This window comes from Ambystoma mexicanum, chromosome 12 (genome assembly GCF_040938575.1).
Source record: "Ambystoma mexicanum isolate Mex_15411 chromosome 12, UKY_AmexF1_1, whole genome shotgun sequence".
NCBI lineage: Eukaryota > Metazoa > Chordata > Amphibia > Caudata > Ambystomatidae > Ambystoma > Ambystoma mexicanum.
Genome location: NC_090936.1, coordinates 746056867 through 746076714, shown reverse-complemented (window position 1 = coordinate 746076714; position 19848 = coordinate 746056867). Strand labels below are relative to the sequence as shown.

The 19848-nt window shown below is 43.7% G+C and overlaps 1 protein-coding gene across 4 annotated transcripts in view; it reads left to right on the top strand.

Moving 5' to 3' along the window:
* The window catches only part of ALG12 (ALG12 alpha-1,6-mannosyltransferase), a 586752-nt gene that overhangs the window by 520803 nt on the left and 46101 nt on the right, over positions 1-19848 (top strand). The window lies entirely within an intron of this gene.

Here is a 19848-nt window from a genome sequence, read left to right as displayed (position 1 = left end):
TTTTGCAGGAAAATGAGAATAAATGCCCCCAGTGATAGTTAGGCTTGTGTTTTTTTTAAATGTTTGATATGTAATGTTATAGTGTCCCGTAACACGGCTAGTTTTTTAAAATAAAGGCAATGCAGAAGACGAAGTACATCAACGTCCTTGCCTGCCGCGCACCATCACTGTCCAACTCCTAACCCCTACACGTCCTCTTAGACTTATCTTCTTTGTACTCTAGCAAAATGTGGGACTGGGCTGGTACTTGTGAGATGCGGGAAGCTATGTTTAAGTTAATGGTAAGGGCAGTGATTGTCAGAGAGCAGGACACTTTTACCAGGTGAAACACCTTGCCCAAAGGCCCGCTGTGCGCACCAACCCAACATTATGGCTTTTCATCATCTTGAATCTGGTGGCATGATCGGTTTCCTGTTCTGAGGTCCGATATGAGTCTGTGTCTTTCTTGGTCTCCTGTGGACAGAAGTGAATATGGTTTCTGGTGGCTTGCCAGAATCTTTGTCTGTCTTTCAGTGGATATATGGTGATGTTACCGATGGTCTGTAGTGCCCAGGTCCACAAATGGGCTGGTCTGAGTTTTCTAAATTGGAGGTTCTAGAATATCGACTAGAATTCTTGGACTTCAGTGGCGTTCTGAGATTTGGCCATAGACTTGCCACTTGAGGCTTTGGCAGGGGCCATGGGTGATCCCACCTTCCTCCTATATATCACCTCCAAGGGCAACGAAGAGAAGGTGGTTGTCCCCTATCACTTAGCCTCCCGCTTGTGGCTTTGTTGCAGTATTCTGCCATTTGCCTGTGCTTCATTCAGATACTGGGCCTCATTTAAAGTTTGGCAGATGCTAAAATCTGCCAGCTTTCTGCCCGCAGATAGAAGCCTATTTAAAGTTAGCATTAGTCCAGCTTTACACTGAAATTCCGCCATCGGAAAGCTAGTAGAAAATCTGCCAGTCTCCATGAATTGCAATACGAGCAGTGGATTTCCAGACAGCTTTCCACCTGTGGAATTCCAGTGCAACGCTGTTGTAATTCTAACTTTAAATAGGCTTCTTTCTGCTTTTGGAAACCCAGGTGATTTTACTCTATGCCGAACACTAAATGAGGCCCTAGGTGGCAGTGAAATAGTATCATTAAAATCCAATCATGTGACAAGATTCAGCCTAACCCAACTATTTTCCCTTGATCACAGATTTCCAACCTCATTGCCTATGTCCCCTCTTGCCATGTCCTTTGGGTAGTTAACAGTCTTTGACCCATGGTGTTGGCTTCACCCCAGCAGTTCTTTAATGTCCGCTGACACACTATCCTTTCGGAAGCCTAAGAGGAGCAAAAATCTGTAGGTCATCACCTCCCATATACGCTGCCTGCAACTGTTGGGTTAAAATTACCCATAAAAAAGCACAACTGGTTAAGGAACCAAAAATATATATTTCTTAATAAACATAGATTGCCTTTTGTGTGATGCACCCATAGAGGATCTGTCACACTTCTTATTTATTTTTTTGTCCATCCTATGCAAGAGTGAGAGGGTCTACACTCAAACCACTTTTGAAGGAGAAGGGGTTTGTTCAGTATTGACCAGCTCTGACCTACTTGCTGTGGGCGGAATCACCCCATGTTTGGTGGGCACTTTTGTCCTTTTTGAGGAATGCACTGCTTACCAGGAAACATCTAATGACATTTCTATGAGTGTGATTGCAGCATTTTTTACTATATTGTAGGGATTGTATGCAGTATTTTAAAGTTTCTATATTTGATACTGTTTTTTGTGTAATTTGTTTTTATGGATCCTATGGTGTGTTTCTGAAATAAACATTTGTGCAAGAGGCTACGCAATGATTTTATGCGTTTTAGATTTAATGTGATCTTAACCAACCAAATTAAGAGTATCAGAAATCGAAGTTCAGAAGATTGGCAATGGTGTTGATTTTGCAAATTAGAGGGGGTTGTTGAATCACTTCAACATATTCTTCTTATCTGTCCAGCACTTAAGAATCAAAGGATTGCTTACTTTGCTCAATTTGTACAATCAACTGAAACAGTTAATAGGGAATTTATTTGGAATAGAATGCTGCTTGAGAATTCTATCATTTTAAGTATACGTGTAACTTCTTTTCTGAGAAATGTTTGTGATCTGTTCTAATATTGTGTTTTTGTATAATGTGTCATAGAGATCCAAGTACCGACACTGGTTTTGTAATATCTTTTGGGAAGTTTATTACCAACATTTTAATTCTCAAAGTATTCAAGAGTTATACATTTTATAGAATGGTTACTTTGTTTAATGCTTATGATACCTGTGTTATTAGTGTAAAAATGTAGTTATTATTTCCTTTTATGGAGTTGTATTTATTTTTCAGTTGTGATACTGTTTCTGAATTTTTGTAAAGGTTTATAACAAACCAAAACAAATAAACAAATAAACAAAAAACAAAACAAAAATAGGCTACTTCCTTTTGCCGGATCACTTCGCTACTCAGTATCCGTTTCACAGCTATCAGAAATTCAAAGTTCACCACAGGTCTGCCTTCCTTCGCGTCTCATCCATACGTGTGCAGCTTTCAATTGTGTGATATACTGTTGCAACTTCAATTTTGCTTAACACACACTGGCCTTTCATGTCGCTTGCCAAGTCACCGGCTGTGTGCATTCTTTTCTTGTCTTGGTAGTTGAATTCACGAGTCAAGGTTAATACCACAGGCTTAGCCTCGCCTTCCCAACTCTGCCGTTCACCTGGGAGGGTCGCTGGTGTCCTCAAAACACAATGCAGTCTTCTTGTCTGGGATTTTGGCCTTCTCCACATGTCTTTCACATCCTTTTGGAGGCAAGAACCTCCTGCCGGGAACTCCTGGGCTCCTCAACCCTTTGCTCTTATCCCTCTGTCCGTCGCTTTGCTCCAGTAGGTTTGCCTTTGCCCTGGAAGTTATGCTCTTGCTCGTGTTCCACCTTTCTCAGAGTGTGTCTCTAATTTCTGCCTTTTATCCGTGTGGGGAGAGCTAATTGGTATCAGATGTATGCACTTAAAGTCAAGTGCTTGACTTTGCCTGACCCGATTAGGGGGACATGTCCAATCTGATATGTAAGGGTTAGCCTCTTTACTCTGTCGCCCTCTTCCCTGGCCCAGTGTTTGTTTGAAAAGGTGGGGGAGTTGGGACATTGGAGAATCCTATCAAATAAAATGGGCCATGTGTACGGGAAAGGGGGAATACCGCGTCTCGCCATCGGTCGCCTCACCCGCACCCCCCGAAGACCCCTCACCCAGGTGATCCTCCCGCAATGGTCTGGCCCCAGAGTCTGGATCCAAATGCGATGGCTGTGCCTGGCCACCTGATAGAGATATCCCCGGGGACTAGTAGGTGAGACATCCTTTGGTTTCTCACAATTCCCAGACTCTTGGGTAAAATGGATGACGCACAGAAATGTTCTCAAACCTTAGGATTCCAAGTTCAGGTTCGTAATCCTTTTCCCTTAGAGTTCCTCTTTGTAGTTCTTCTTTTTAAATCTAATCCACCAGAAAATTCACAGTCTCCTGGGTGAAAAAGTGGCAGAAATAAAGAAATGTTCAAAACTATACATTTCCAAGGTTAGGGTTATGAACCTTTCCCCTAGACTCCTTGTACAGTGTGCTCCTCTCCTTTTGGGGTCTCTAAGGCCTATGGTTGCTTAAACAAATGTTGGTAGATAATTCGCCATCATTTCTTCCATATGCTTTACTAATTTATCCTAGCAACTTGGCACACTCCATTTGCCAAGTACAGGTACTGTCTTTTCTCCTGGGTGCGAGTCCTTGACTCACAATATAACTCCTTGGTACACTCTCCTGCCAAGCAGTTATGCTTTAATGGAACTTCTTGTTTGGGTGTAGGTCCCTGACTCGCAACATTCAATTTGGCTTGATATACTCTCCTGCCAAGCAAAACCTTTCCATTGGTTGTGGGTTCCAAACTTCCAATATGTGGTTTGACTTGGTATACTCTCCTGCCAAGTCTTTTCTCTCTCAAGGACACAGTCCTGGCCTCTTAACATTCACTGTTTCTTAGTCTTTTCCTCTGCCAAGCAACAGCTCTAACATGAACTGTCTTTTTTTGGGTGCAGGTTCCAGACTCGCAATATTTGATTTGGCTTTGTTTCAGTTTTTCATATAGGTGTTCGAATTGGTTTCTGTTTCTGACTTTGAAATGGATGATGTCCCACACCGTCTTATTCTGTCCTCTACCTTCGCCCTCTCACTCCTCTGGACCTCCTGAGCTACTCCAGTCCCCCTTGTACCTGTATGCTTGCACCTGGAATCTATCAGCATTTCCCGAGCGGCTGCAGCTGCCCTTGAGGCTCAGGTCACGTTCGGGGCTTTCTCACTGTTGGCAGCAGCTTCCTTGGTGCCTACTTTCTTCTGGCAGCACAACCTCTCTGCTGGGTATTTCACTGGCGCTCAGGGACCCCGGAGGTACCGGACGGCAAGAACGTCAACAGTCCTGACTCCTGAGACCTTCTTGCGTTCTCCTTCTCTTCTTTTGGGTTCCGCCCAGCTCACTCTCGATGTTTTCGCTGCGGCCTGCTTTGCCAGTTTGCTCCACGGAGGATAGATCTCTTCCATCAAGTCAGCTGTTCCAGGTTCACACTCCTGCATTGGGAAAGGGAGTCTCTTAGACCAATCACATTAGCTGAACAACTACAGCGCTCATTCTGCTTCCCGATAGTGATCTTTGAACTGCTGACCAGCTTCCTCTTCTCAGTCCTTTAGACACTAGCATGGTCATTCTGTTTCTCCGTAGTGATCTTTGGACTCCTGATCATCTTCTCAGTATATGTCAAAGAATCAGATGTGAAATGTTCTATATAATCTGAGGTTTGGAGCCTGTCAAGTATATTAGATTGACTAGCTTGACAATAATAGATATGGGCCATATCACAAGGAGGGAGGTTAGGAATTAATACTGAATCCCATAAGGAGGTCCCTCCCCGAGGGCATCACCCCCAGGGGATTATTGTACTGTGGATGCACTGCACTGGCCCCACAGGGAAGGTCTACCCCTATGGCAGAAGGGACAACATCCTCAGATTCGTCCCATACCTTTCCCCTTACCATTGGCCTACTCCTACCGAAGCTTCCCCTAGAATATTGTAGAACTTTGATTGGATTGGATCTCTCTCTAGTTTTTCCAATCGCAGACTGGTAGGGGCTCTACAATTTCTATCTCCTCCCAAGAATCTACAGGAGAATATTATTACATAAGGTGATTAAGGTTGGATATATTTTTACCAAAATTAGGGAAATCTGTTCCAATAATAAGATCCTCCGGAAGGCCAGGTATAATAGTTGAGTTTCGTAATAACCCCCTGATCATGGGAAGACATTGATACAAGGGTTTTGAGATAGATTTCTTGGTCGCCATAAACACAGGTTACTCAAACTGGTTTCCCCTTTTCATATCCTCCGCATGTACACAACCCACCCCCCCCCAACCAAGGATCCCCAGAGCAAACTCCAAAGCTTCCCCCAAATATCAGTAGAGACTTTCATCAAGCTGGTAAGAAATAGCAAACAAGCAGGCTCCCCATGGACCCCTGCCCTGCAGACATATACAAATCAATCCTCACACAGGGCGCACCCTTGGAATGTTACAGAAACCTCTTCAACCAATCACTCCCAACAGGGAAAGTACTTCAGTCTTTCAAATCAGCGTGCATCAAACCACTCCTCAAGAACAGAGCAGGCAACGTGGAAGACCTCTCCAACTACAGACCTATCTCGAATATCCCATACCCAGCAAAACGACTTGAAACCTACTTCTGTGGACTAACACAGGAACATATAGAAAATACCAACTGCTGGACCAGGCACAAGTCCGCTTTAGACCTAAGAGAGGAAATGAGGCGGCACTCCTCTCAATCTGGGATGGTCTAAAGGCAAATGCAGACTCCAACACAAGTTCAGCTCTGATACTTCTGGACCTCTCTGCAGCGTTCGACACAGTCGGCCACAAAATTCTCATCAAGAGCCTAGAAGAAATAGGAATCACCAACCTAGCCCTACTCTGGATTAAATCACTCCTAATAGACAGAACGGAAACCGTCTGGATTAAACCTTTCAAATCCATTCCAAGAGACACCAACTGTGGCGTACCACAAGGATCATTCCTGTCCCCACTGCTCTTCAATATCTACCTGACTCCACTAATGAAGCTCATTAAACAACACGGATTTGCATGCCACAACTATGCAGACGACACACAAATCATCTACAAAATAGAAGTCCCGCAAGAAGAAAACACAACGATGGAAGGCTGTCTACAAGAACTCTATGAATGGATGAACACAAACAGCCTAAATCTCAACCCAGGCAAAACAGAATTAATGGTTGTACCCAAAAACCGAGAAAACCACTACATCCCTTGGCTCACAGAACTAGGAACTGTACCAACGCCAATCGACATTCAAAAACCTGAGTCGAAAAGGACAGCAAACTAACAATTGAACTGCAAGTAAATGCAATAGTGAAGACATGTTTCTTCCTCTTGCACACACTAAAAAGGATCCTACCTTTCCTCTCCTTTACCCATAAAACACTTACCATCATCTCCCTCATGTCCAGAATAGACTACGCCAACAGCCTATACCTAGGAATGGGGGAACGCCTACTTAAGAAACTGCAACGCATCTAAAACTCAGCGGCCCGACTCCTGCTCAAACTACCACAAAAGGACCACATCACCCCAGCACTGAAAAATGCTACATTGGCTACCCATCAAACAAAAAGTAAGGTTTCAAACAATGTGAATAACGCAAAGAGCTATCCATGGCCAAGGAGCAGAATTCCTACAAAAGAAAATAAACATCTACCTACCGGCAAGACCGCTCAGACCAAGCAACAACATTCGACTAGATCCGAAGCCATACAAAAAAGAAAACTTGTGGGGTCGTCTTTCACCCATCTGGCAGCAAAAACTTGGAACTGCCTTTCAAAAGACATACGCAATACAAAGGAGCACCTAAGATTCAGAAAACTACTTAAAACTTACTTCTACCACTCAGACTCAGAAGGGAACAACTAAGCAAAACAAAGACTCCACTGCAAACAGCAAAACCGAAAGAGCATTCATGGAAGGAACAAGCCAGGGAGAGAGCCCAAAAAGAACCATTCCCTCAATACCCCACCCTAGTCACTACCCCATAATCAGGAACACCAGCTGCAGGCGGGGAAGCATTAACCAATAAACGGTACCGCCAGGAGGCCTAGTACCCCCTGTCCTCAGAGGGTGGGGATCATGCACAAGAAATCCGGGGAGACAACCAAAACCCCCAAACCCTAGCCAACTCCAGCCAGGGGTTGGGGAGACGTCCACACAACCTCATACCCACAAACCGCGAGCCAATCACAGGGAACACCAACCAATAACGGACACCCCAGCAGGGCTTAGTGCACCCGGTCCTCGGTGGGTGAGGACCGCGCACAAGAAACCCGGGGATAAAACCAAACCCCCAACTTAGCCATCTCCAGCCCGAGGGCAGAGGGAGGCCTGCACAACCTCATGCCCACAAACCACTAGACGATTACAGAGGAAAGCCACCACCATGTGTAATACATGGCAAACAAACCCCTACAAATCACTGAACACACAGCACAGACAGAGACAATGAGCACAGAAGTCCAAAGCAATAAGGTAAGAATAACCCCTACTAACCCAACCCTAAAAATCTCAAGCTCTGCATACACTTCTCAAACACAAAACAAAAACAACCTCCTCTCTGCACAGCAATCCGCACGCACTTCTCCACACTGCAATGATAAACAAACCTCACTTAGCCCTGCACAACAGCACACAGGAATCTACCGAGCTGTTAATCACACCCAAGCTCGGCGAAAGGTGCAAACTGAACTGAAGCTGTCAACAGGACATCACAACTCTCGCCTCACCTATTCCAGCTATACCCTACTAACCCCCCTGCACCACACTCTTAACTTTCAAATCCGCCAGAGCACCAGGGGATCGGGTCGGTGGTGATGGTGCACAGTACAAATTATCTTTAACATTAACATGCATACGGTAAGGTCGGATGGCAGTTTGTTTGCTTCCAGAGTTGACTAAGGGTTATGCAGGATGACCATTTATTTGTACAGGCTCATGAGTTTTAAATGGCTCTGGAATGCAAAAACAATTACTGACGGTTTTTTTCCTAACTAGAGGGTCAAAATATTCTGAGTACGTGCCCTTCGTTTTACAGGGGTCTCAGCTGGGTTCAGCCTAATTTCTCAAAATTTCTGGCAGTAGAAATGTTCTGTTTGCCCAACCCGATGTAACAGACCACTTTTTATGTCTTCAAAAGAAGTCGTACCTCGAGCGTTTAATGTCTGATAGGAAGCCTGTAGTTCTCCTTTTAATAAGGGGGCTAAATTGCACTCTTTTAGATCTTCACGCCAATGAAATTGGTGGGCCAACCTCTTCTTTAGGAAGAAGCTGCCCAAATCGTCTTCTCTGTATGGTTGTATGACCCCAAGAGAGAGTATGGGTCTCTGTTGTCTATCTTTATTTAATGGTTTTCACATGAAAACCTTTACAAAATTAATATCATATTTCAATACACATAAAATCCATTATAGCTTATACTTCTCAAAATCATCATTAAATTACTAAAAAACATGAAATCTTTTAAAACAGTACAATGTATTAAAAGAGGAACCCCATCCCTAAAACAACTTCCTAAGCTTATACAACTAAATTTACAGTGTGATTAAAAACATCAGCAGCCATTTCTAAACTGTTCATAAAGGATGTGACAGGAATTCCCACAAGGTAGGATTCCCAGATAAGCATTTCTGCCACAGTGATAACTGTTATTAATGCCCCAGAATATTTTTCCTGTTTTAGAAAGTGCTGGGGAATGAATTAACAAGTGATTAAGGGGGCCCAGATTTATCCTTACAAAATCTACAAAAAACATCTTGGGCATCTAATAAGTACTCCTCAACAACACTTCCTTTGTACTGTACAGATTCCATCTGAAACTTAAATACTCCTTGCGTTTATAATGATTAGGAAAGATGCTTAAGAAAGGTGCAAGAGTGCCTAATTATTGATGACCGAACCTCAAATGCTTCAACAAAGTGTAGCTATGTACCCGGTCTACCGTCTCGTTCCATGAGGGCAGTTTTTACTTGTCCTGGAAAATCCTTTAGATACCTGACATTTTTCACAATTTCGAACAAATATTTCTCCCATCTCTGCTTTAGACCGCCACAAAGTTCTCATCCTTCATACCCATAACACAATGGAGATCTTCATAAATATTATTCCTTTGAGGAAACCAGATCTTTCGAGCAAGCTTAATATACTCCATTTGACCCTCGGAGAGGAAATCCTCAATTCAAACCTAATTGCCATAACTGGAACCACATTAGGGACTCTCTAAATTTTACTCCACATCAGATCTTATAACCACTTTCCCTATATAGGAGCTTAGGTACAACCTTATGTTCATAGAACAATAATACAGGCTTAATAGATTAATATGTGAACAATAAAGACTTTTTGATTTTATATTATCCTTGGCCTGGCCTATCCCCTCATTGTGCTCTTTCCATGATGATTACCTATTGTGCTTGATTTCTCTAGCATCTTTGCCCCGCGTCACCCTCTTTCCTCTGATTTACTAATAGAAATCCGTCAACATTTCTGATTCATTTTTATTATTTGGTTTGCCAGAACAATACTTTTTTGTCTTAGCAAATTACCTAAAAGCACTTATTGTGGTTGCCCACACACCGGACACCCCAAATAAATAAAATAAATCCCTTTTGGTCCCTATGGAATTTTCCAAGCTCAATTTAAAAATTCTCCTTGATCTATTCTTTGACAGTTGCTAAACATTTGTTTTTTCAGGGTTAATAATCAAGGAATTAGCTAAAGCAAACTATAAAAAAGCAGACAGCAGTCTTTGAAAGCCAATGGGCGAGTAGTTGAAGAGTAAAAAATCATCTGCGTACACTAACCATTGTTACTCCAAAATCACCCATCTTTGGGGGGATAAACAATGCCGCTTTCATATACTCCCCTGTGTCAGATACATAAAGGTTAAACAAGCAGGGAGCAAGTATGCAACCATGCCTTAGACTGGAGTTTGTCGTTATCCTCCAATACAAGGATCCCTCCTGATTCAATCTGACCTGTATCCCAGATTAATAATGTAGTACAATTATCAATGTTAACAGGCGATCTAGAATTCCCCAGGTAGCTTGTTTGGTCTACAAAAGCCGTCTATCTACTTGGTCAAAGGCTAGGAAAAGATAAAATGATGCCAGATAAATAGGTAAATTCTATCCTGCCCACAATTTGTTTGTGCTGCAGAAACCTAATTGTGCAACCATTCACGTTGGTACCATGTCCCTTCCTGATGCCAGTTTGCAATTTATTTAACCTTCCTTGTAGAGCTAGCCCAAGCCTCCAAGTGTAATAAAAGTATAGACGCGAAGACCTTACTGTCTGCATCTATCTTTGTAATAGGTGGTTAGTTCCTAGGATTGGCCTTCGCGCCCTTTTTGTAAATTGGGATAACATTCGAGGTTTTCCAAGATGCCCGGGACTCTCTCAGGACTCACAATATTTTTAAACGAAACACTGAAGATCACAGCCCACACCTTTGGGTTCAGTTTAAACAAGTAATTTGACAGATTGTTTGGACCAGGAGCCTGTGAGTTGCTATTGTTATGTATAATCTTCACAATTGCCTCATGATCAAACTCTAGTTCGCACTTCTCCAAACCGCCTTTCATTCTTCTCTTGGTTTATAACTGTACTGAGGCACATTGCGCATATAGAACTTCAAAATGACACACCCACGCATCCTCTGGAATTGCATTACCCTATCTAACACCTTAACAACAATCCAGCGAGTTAATAATTTCCCGAAACCAGACACATTCCTGTTTTCCAGGGACTCTAACATATATTCTGCCTCCCTTTGCAAAGTCCAAGCTCAATGCTGTTTAATTACATTCTCATAAGATTGTTTAATTTCTTTAATCAGCCTAACCCTTTCTTCCTCTTGTCTCATGTTTTTCAAAATCCAACGAATAGCCCCCCTTTTCTTCTGCTTTTCCTCCACAATGAGTTTGGTTTGTCATACCTATGGCGATGGGCCTTAGTCTACCTCTTTAAAATGATTCCTCTTCTTTCCCCGGTCAGCATCCCCTATCAGTTCCTACATAGTGACAGCGTTGTTGTCCAAATTAAATGTATATCTTTGTAATCCAAGTTAGTTGCCAAGTGCATTGAATTTAACCTTGTGTTACATCTCTCGTATATCCCAGGCTTCCATCTTATTCTTTTCAGACCCCAATTGGGCTGTAGATTATCAGGTGTACCTTTCACATCTGTGCACAATGATCTATCCAAAGTTACCAGTAACATGCAATTGTCACTCCAATTATTATGTCTAATCTCCATACTCAGGCACATTTCAAATGAATAATCTAAGAACACATAATCTAGCGTAGACTCGCTTTTCCCCCTATGCCATGTGGATTGACTGGGGCAGTCACCATTGATTCGACCATTTAATAAACGTAGTCCCAAGGCATTAAGATTGGAGTACCATTTTCTACCATTCACCTCTTATCCGAGGAACTCATAGGCACCAATGCTGAGTTCCACTCCTATTTCTCGTTCTCTTCATCGAGTAAGCAAGTAGAGTTCAGATCGCCAGCTAAAAACACCACACCATTGTACTGCCTAGCTCTCCACTCTATAATATACGAAAACAGTAGCATCGAAGAACAAATCTGAATTTCCCACCCCTTAATGCCAACATATATTTTCTAATAAAAAAAACTTTAGTGGTGAAGCCCATAACAATTTTAATCTCAACCACAAGGATTCCATAAGGAGTCTTATAGGGAACACAAGCACTAATACCTTGACCGCTATAAATAGCGGTCAATAGGCCACAAGCCGGGCCGACCCCGTTGGCCAACCCGGTCTTCTGGGGGAAACACTTCATACCCATCAAGGGTAGGTCTTCTAGTTAACCAAGTTTCCTGCAGCATTATCAGGTTTTTAGCTCTAACAATTTTCATCAAGTCTGGGTTGGCTAGTAGTTGTGAATTACCTCTCATATTCCAAGACAGTACAAACGCCTGCTTCTTGTCACTAAAGATGTTTCTGGGAACAGTTGGTCTCCGCTTTACAGGCCATGTACATTTTTGCTGCTAGCCAAGCCCAGTTGATCAGCTCTGTCTGACCCATAGCCTGTTCTTGTGAAGCCCTCACATTTCTATCCTCTTGGGTCCACACCCCATTAGATTGTACATTCTGGTCTCTTAATACGCTACATACTTGATAATGCTGCAGTTTCAAATCCAAGATTTCAAATCCCAACTGCCTCAAGGGTAATATTTCCTTAACAATGGTATCATACACTACATTTGAGCCAATATGCAGGATAAACATATCTGTCCTTCTATGATCTGCACATTCTACACAATCTATGTCTAAAGATGACAGCTGCCTTAAATTGAGGATTTCTGCAAAGATTGCTAACACATACCTATTTAAACATAACCTCAGATCGGTCTCATATAGGCTAGACATCAAAATTCGATTTCCACCAATATTCCTATTGCCATCATCTAGTATGGATAGCTTCCTCTAATTTTCCCCTAATCTTACTTCAGGGTAGTTATGCTTCTGGGGGGGGCTTATCCCACTCAGTCTTGTGATGGGCAAATATTGAACCCTTGTTGGTCCCAGTAAAGGCCAGTGCCTCTGATCTATCCTTTTTGTGGCCATTCTTCCCCCCTCGTATCATAGTTCCCAATCCCCGGTCATTTAACTTCATGAATTTGCTAATTTGCTAATCATGCAATTGTGCATTCTGACTGTTAATTCATTTTTCTAATAGAGCCCCTTTCATAGCCAGATTCTTAACGCCATCACATGGTCTACCTGATCCTGAATTCCCATTTACACCCCCATTTATTTGTTATAAATCAACTTCCGCGATATTATTCACCCCTCTCACCTCATTTAAAAAAATGATCCCAGTCTGGGCACAAACTGTTTTTCCCCAATCAAGGCACTTAATGAAACCACGTCACCTCCCCTTCCTGTGAGTCTACCACCATAATACTTTTTGGATCCACCATTATAATTGGTCTGTGAGTTTAAGAAATTCCTAGCTGTCACCATCACAGTCATAATATCAGTTCCTACACCAACCGAGGATAGTACTGCATCTGTTTGAACGCAGATTGAAACCTTAGGGATACTGTGAGGGGTCTGAAATGCAAGACGGACACAAAAGTAAAGTTTTCTCAAGGTTTGGCATTTATTCAAAGTAAAAAGGGGTATTGATAAACCCCTAACTTTCCCTTACCTAATAGAGAGGTCCCTGCCTAGTAAACTAAAGACAAATGACCTAGTGTCCAAAATATCTCTGACCCTTGCACTAATGTACACAATAGAATTATAAAAGGAAAATATGACTAAATCTTAGTTCAACGAAACAGTTTTGTAATTTAAACTCAAATATTCTTGTAAGCACTTCTTGCACCCAGGGTTGTATTCCCTTCTCATGGATCAATTAAGAAATACTTAGATTACAGTTCTGATTCAACAAAGTTTTGTTCAAGGTAATAGAAAAGTCTTTTCCAATCACTCTGTCTTTCTTGGCGAAACAACAAATGTATTTTTCACCACAACTGGTTGATAAAACAAATAATTGTCTTCCACAATATCCATCTCGAAAGCATGATTTTTTCCCAAAAACAAAGGTTAAAACCCGAATGCACTTGTTCTGTTATCATGTAACACTTTCTTCAAAGGAACTACTTTTTGTCGGGATGGAACTTCAATCTTTCTCAGTGCTTCTTCTTGAAATAAAACACATTTGTAGAAAAAGCAACTTGTCTCAGTGATGCTACTGCTGATTAAACAAATAATAAAGTACATGAATTCTCTTCATTGAACAAAGGTTCTTTCCACACGTCCTTCTATCACAAAGATATCAATTTATTTTTAAATCTTTTTTTATGAAGCATGTTATTGGCATAACCAATACTTATATAATAGTTCCATGGTACATACCAGTATGCATGACATAAATCAAGTTATCCTGACAGATACAGCCATGGAAAATCGATTTAATTCAAACCATAGAACCAAAACAACAAAACAGAACAACAGAGCTAGGCAACACTGGTCAGATGTGTGCATTAATGGTAGAGGGGGCCCCTCCCTCATAGTCTCTAGTCTATTATAGCATACAATTTTTCACGGGGGAGGAAGACTGGTCCACGCACACGAGTGGGAGGCGGTTGGGGGGGCGGTGCATCTTGTCTTTCGTAAATATTCCACCAATGCTACATAGCAGGGGCACCTCCATAAATCATACTTAGTATGACAGGGGTTTATCGTCTGAGGGCCGGAACATTGCCTCTACGAGAGCATTCCATGCTATGATGTTCTCCGTAGGTTCCATGACATTCGGTCTCAAGCCCCTGTGTCATGCCGTGGTTTCAGCTGTATTCCATCTCAAAATTTCGTTGAACCATGGGCCTTGTTGCGGCCCCTTTTGGGATCTCCAGGACATCGCTATACGCCTTTTGCCCAGTACACATGCTAGATCAGTGAATTTAATAATATGTCTCCTTTTCTCAGGTCTGGGGTATGCTCCCAGCAGGCACTCGAGCAGCGTCCAGTTAAAGCGTTACCCCTGCTTTGATGCATGCAATTTTAATCTGACCCCAAAATGATGCTGCATGAATTCCGTGCCAAAACATGTGCATAACGTCCGCCCCATTGGTCCAGCATCATGGGTAACTAATGACATATTTGGATCAAATTCAGCTATGCGGATTGGGGTTATGTACATTCTGTGTAATAAATTAATTTGCAAGAAATCAGCACATTATTCCATTTGCCGTCACTCTCTTCCCCAACCAAGTCTTTTTCCCATTTCTCCCTCAGTCCCACAATTTGTACACTGGTCATCTTCTGCATACAACTACATATCCTAGATACAGGGCACCAGCCGTCCTGTAATTCATACAATAGGGTTAACACTGGGCATGGTGCTGGTTCCTCTGGCTAGACTGGCCATTTCCTTTTTCCTATTGATGTCAGCCTGCGATACCACAAAAACTGGCTCTTAGGTAGCCCGTCAGTTTGAAGCAAGTCTGTGTGCTCTCTATACCTCCCTTCCTTGTACATATCACTCCATGTACTAAACCCAAACTCCTCCCATCGCCGGGCCACAGCAAGTTCCTCTAACTTCATGCAGGCGTCTGGGATGCTGACCTTCAGTATTTTCAGCGCTCTCTTCCACACCCTTCTCCCTACCATTATGAGAAGTACCTGGTTGTCCTCTGCCCACCCATACAACTTCTTTTAGTACAGTCGGGCTGGACATTGCCTGAAATAGCCCCGTCTCAGCTGTGTCGGACAGCCAGTGCGTCACATACTGTAACTGTCTAGACAGAAAGTATAATTTGAACCCTGGCAACTGTGCACCCATGTACTGTTACGCTCACCTGGTATCCACAGGTACGCCACCCAGCCGGGTTACTCGCTGGTATGCTTCTCAGCTTTGCCCTGATGTGGTCTGTGGGGCAGGTTCTATTTCCCTGAAACTACAGCACATATATTGCTGTCCACACATGCAAATTTCTCTTTTGTGTCCTTGCAAATGTTTTATGTTGTTTTAAGAACCTTGTTTTGTAACTTCACACCATTGAATTGTGCATTTTTGACAAACCCCCACACAGATTGGGTTTCTTATATACACACTGTCTTTATTTTTGCCTGAAAAACGCCTTGATACAGTGTGTTGAAAACATATTCTTGTTTATTCTGTTGTGGTCCAAGAAACCATTTTGATGTCTGTTTCTCCCTGGAAATGTGCTTTTATGTATACCACTCACACAGTTCCAATATATAAAATAATTGTGTCTGAGAGATTTTTTTCTCTACGATATAACCTCTATGAATATTGTCTCATTGAAGAAACGGCAGAGTTTACACAAAAAATGGTGGGATTTTGTGTGTATGAGCAATAGTGTTCTTGAACCTATTCACTTGTGTGCTTTGTTCTTCAGTTAACCCTCCTGGGTATAATAGGTTCCATACCAGGAGCCCAATTGCTTGATTCTGAAAATACAGGAGGACTGTGTTCAAGACTGTCCGACTGAGGTAAGTATCCTCCTTCCACCCCCGTATGATTTCAGTCCCTCTGGAGCCCTCTCCTCACCTTGTGGTAGAATTAGGCGTGCTCTCCGTCCTGCCTTCTTTGCAGGGGCGCGTTGTCTTTCATGGGCAAGTGCGGCCCAGTTACTTCACTGACGCCGGCCTGTTTGATATTGTTCAGGTAGGTCTTATTGCTGTTCTTTAGTTTTGTTGCTATCTTGCATGCCTTTCTTTGTTTAAAATGTCTCTTTTTTTTCTCCCTTAGGTATGCAGAGCTTCAGCGCGGCGAACTGGCTTGGTTGAGCCCTGCTGGTAAATGTTGGCGCATTCAGAGCGCTATGATGCGGTAAGTAAGCGCTATGCGCAGCACTGCAAAGTCTTGCCTTTGCTAACCTGTGTTTTCATTCCTTGTAGGTCGCGGTGTTCTTCAGTGCGAGTGGAATGTCCGGAGTGGTACCAGCCGAGAGGCGACCAGCCAGGTAAGCCTTTTGAGCAGTTCGTAATTTGTAAATGTTTCTACTGCTTTCTTTAATGTTGCCTCTATCTTCCTCTTTCAGGTCGTTCTGCCCGGGAGGCGTGCGGATTCAAGGAAGCTGTTCTCAGTAGCTGCGAGTGTTTAAAGATGAAGACTGCAGGTGAGATGCTGCTGCTAATGATGTTCCTTTTGTCTCCTTGCAGGTTCTGCTTCTCCGAGGTTCGAGGGAATAGCTGGACACGGTGAGCGTCACGTTGCAAGCTGCAAAGTAACGCGAAACGTGTTGTCTTGCTCGGGTGTGGTTTAAATAGCCCCAATAAAATAGTCCAGGAAAAGTAGTCCCTAGGCTACCACACCCAAAACACTAGACCGCATAGCTTGGTTCTTAGGAACCAAGCTATGTGGATGCCTCCATGTTGGCTGACAATAATAAAGTAGTTCCCAAGCACGTTGTTTATTCATGGTGTATGAGCCTGGCGCAATAGGCGCCAGGACTGGCCCCATGAGGGCTTTTGAAGAGGATGCCAGGCTCTAGAGGCCCGAGTCCTGACTCCACCTGGCCAATGGGTTTGCCAGAGGGGGTTTTGGGCGAGGGTCGTGACAGTACTCGTGTAGCATGCAAAGCGTGTTCAGAGATATTCTCTGCCTGCCTCGACCGCACAAGAATCCCCTAAGCAGTGAATCCAAATGGCGGAAGAAACCCACTGGTATATAGTAATACACATCTTCAAATGGGTAAAGCAACCTTGGTAGCACAATCATTTTAACCAGGGTGATCCTACCCATTAGGGACAGTGGCAGCTTCCCCCAGAACATCATGGACCGTTGTATCCCCTCTAGTGTTCTTTGTGTTCTTCATGTGCATTTCCTCAGGAATGTACGCTATATAAAGCCCCAAATATCAGAAAGTGTTGTGTTCCCCCCGGTAAACACCGGGGGTCGTAATGTCTGAATCCTGCCAGTGGCAATAAGCAAGATTTTTGCCTGTTGAAGGATATACCTGACAGTTTAGCAAATTTGTCCAGCACCCCAAAAGTATGGGCAGATTTTGCTCTGGTTCACACACATACAATAGTACATCATCGGCGTACATTGACCCGAGCCGCCCACCACCACTCCCGCAAGAAGAAGAATTCCTGCCCTACGTATACCACCATGGGCTCGAGAGCCAGTATGTAAAGCCTGGGCAATAAAGGGCACCCTTGCCTGGGACCCCGTTGTATGTCCAAGGCCTCGGAAACCCATTTCCCAGTTCTCACTCTGGCCACCGGCATTGTGTATAACACTTGGACCCACTTAATGAAACCCTTTCCAAACCCAAAACTTTGCATCGCAGCCACCATCCACTCCCATTAGTTGGAGTCAAATGCTTTGGTGGCATCAAGTGACGCCACCGCTATTGGGGCCACGCTTGAGTTGGTCTAATCAATAATATGTTGGAGTTGGGGCAGATTCACAGAAGTATTGCCTGCAGGGACAAACCATGTCTGGTCCCTGTGGATTAGGGAGGCAAACACTTTCCTAAGCCTGCCAGCAAGCAGTGCAGTTAGAATCTTAAAATCCTGGTTCAACATGGCTAAGGGGTGATATGAATCACACAGTTCATCTAGTTTCTTTGGTTTGGGTATGGGTACTACCACTGCCTCCCTTATACTGGCTGGGGGCTTACCTTCCTCGTAGGCTTCCTCGTATACATTCAGCAGCACAGGTGTGAGGGTCAATGCAAATGTTTTTTTAAATTCCGCCGGGAGCCCGTCCGAGCTCCTGGCGTCTTCCCGGTGGGAAGGGACCTAATGACCTCACTCAGTTCCTCCTCTGTTATTGGTGACTCCAGGGAAGCATCCTGCTACGCAGTGAGTCTTGGCAGCTTAATCTGGGAGAAGGCCGCCTGCAGCTCCTTAGGAGTCACTTGTGTCGCGCGTTCGTATAGGGTTCTACAAAATGTACTAAAGGCGCTGTTTATTCCCCCCCATCACCTCCAGAGTTCCCCACACTCATCTCTGATCTGTGTTATGGGCTTGTGGGGGTGCTCAGCTCTACATAGCCATGATAACAGTCTTCCTGACTTATCGCCTTCTGGTTGGATACGTGCTATATGTGTTGCATAGTAAAACTGCCCAGAGTCTCTCCCATGTTTCTTCACATTGGCCACCTAGGGTATACAGGTCCCTCTCATCTTCCACTATCTTGTCCTCATTCGCTTCTGCAACACAGAGTTTACCCTCAATACGTCCCAAGTCCTCCGTCAGTATTTTCCTAATCTCCCCCCACACCCGCCATTACCTCCCCGTCATAACCACCTTCAGGGTTTCCCATATTATGCTCCAACTGTCCACGCTACCCACATTGGTCTCCAGGAAGTCTACCAGGAATTCTCCCAGCTGGCCTCTGAATATTCCATCTTGCAGTGTCTCCGCTGACAGGCGCCATGACAGAATTGGAGTCTGGGGGCTTCGGTTGGCCCAGTTCGCCACCAGCAGGGAGTGGTCGGAGATCGTGCGTCCCATCTAAGTAGCATCTGTGAAATCAGCAAGGTGGTCAACTCCAACCAGTATATAATCTATGCCGGTATAAAGCTTGTGATGAGTCAAATAGTAGGAGTACCCCCTCCTATCCTTGTTCTGATCCCGCCATAAATCTGCCAACGCAAAGTCACTAATTCTCATTCAAAGCCTTGGACGCCGACATCAACCTGGGATGCAATGAGTTCTATCTATCAAGGATTGTGTTCCTCACACAATTAAAGTCTCCTCCCCAGAGAAAGAAGGCCTCCCTCAGATGGGCTAGTTTAAGTTTCAAAGGTCAGAGGAAGGTGAGTATTGTGTCGATGCACACTAAAACTCCTCTGGCGAATTTAGAGTAGGTAGAGCTGTATCCCTCTCCTCCCCACCTAGCTATCAGCAAATCCTGGTCAGCTGGGAGTAGGTGTGTCTCCTGTAATAGAGCACTTGTGATCTTTTTCCTTCGCAGGAAGGTCCTAACTCGGTTGCTGCATAAATATGTCCCCAAACCCCTTGCATTACATATTACAATCTTAACCATGCCACCCGTTTTTAGTACCCTCTCCCCCCTCCTCATACCAAAAGTCATAGTGTGTGAACGCTTTCCCGCCACCCTCCAGACTCCCCAGGTACATAGCTCATGGCTAACCGTACTAACAAAACAAACTGTAACCTTAACAGTGTGTCCCATAACTTGA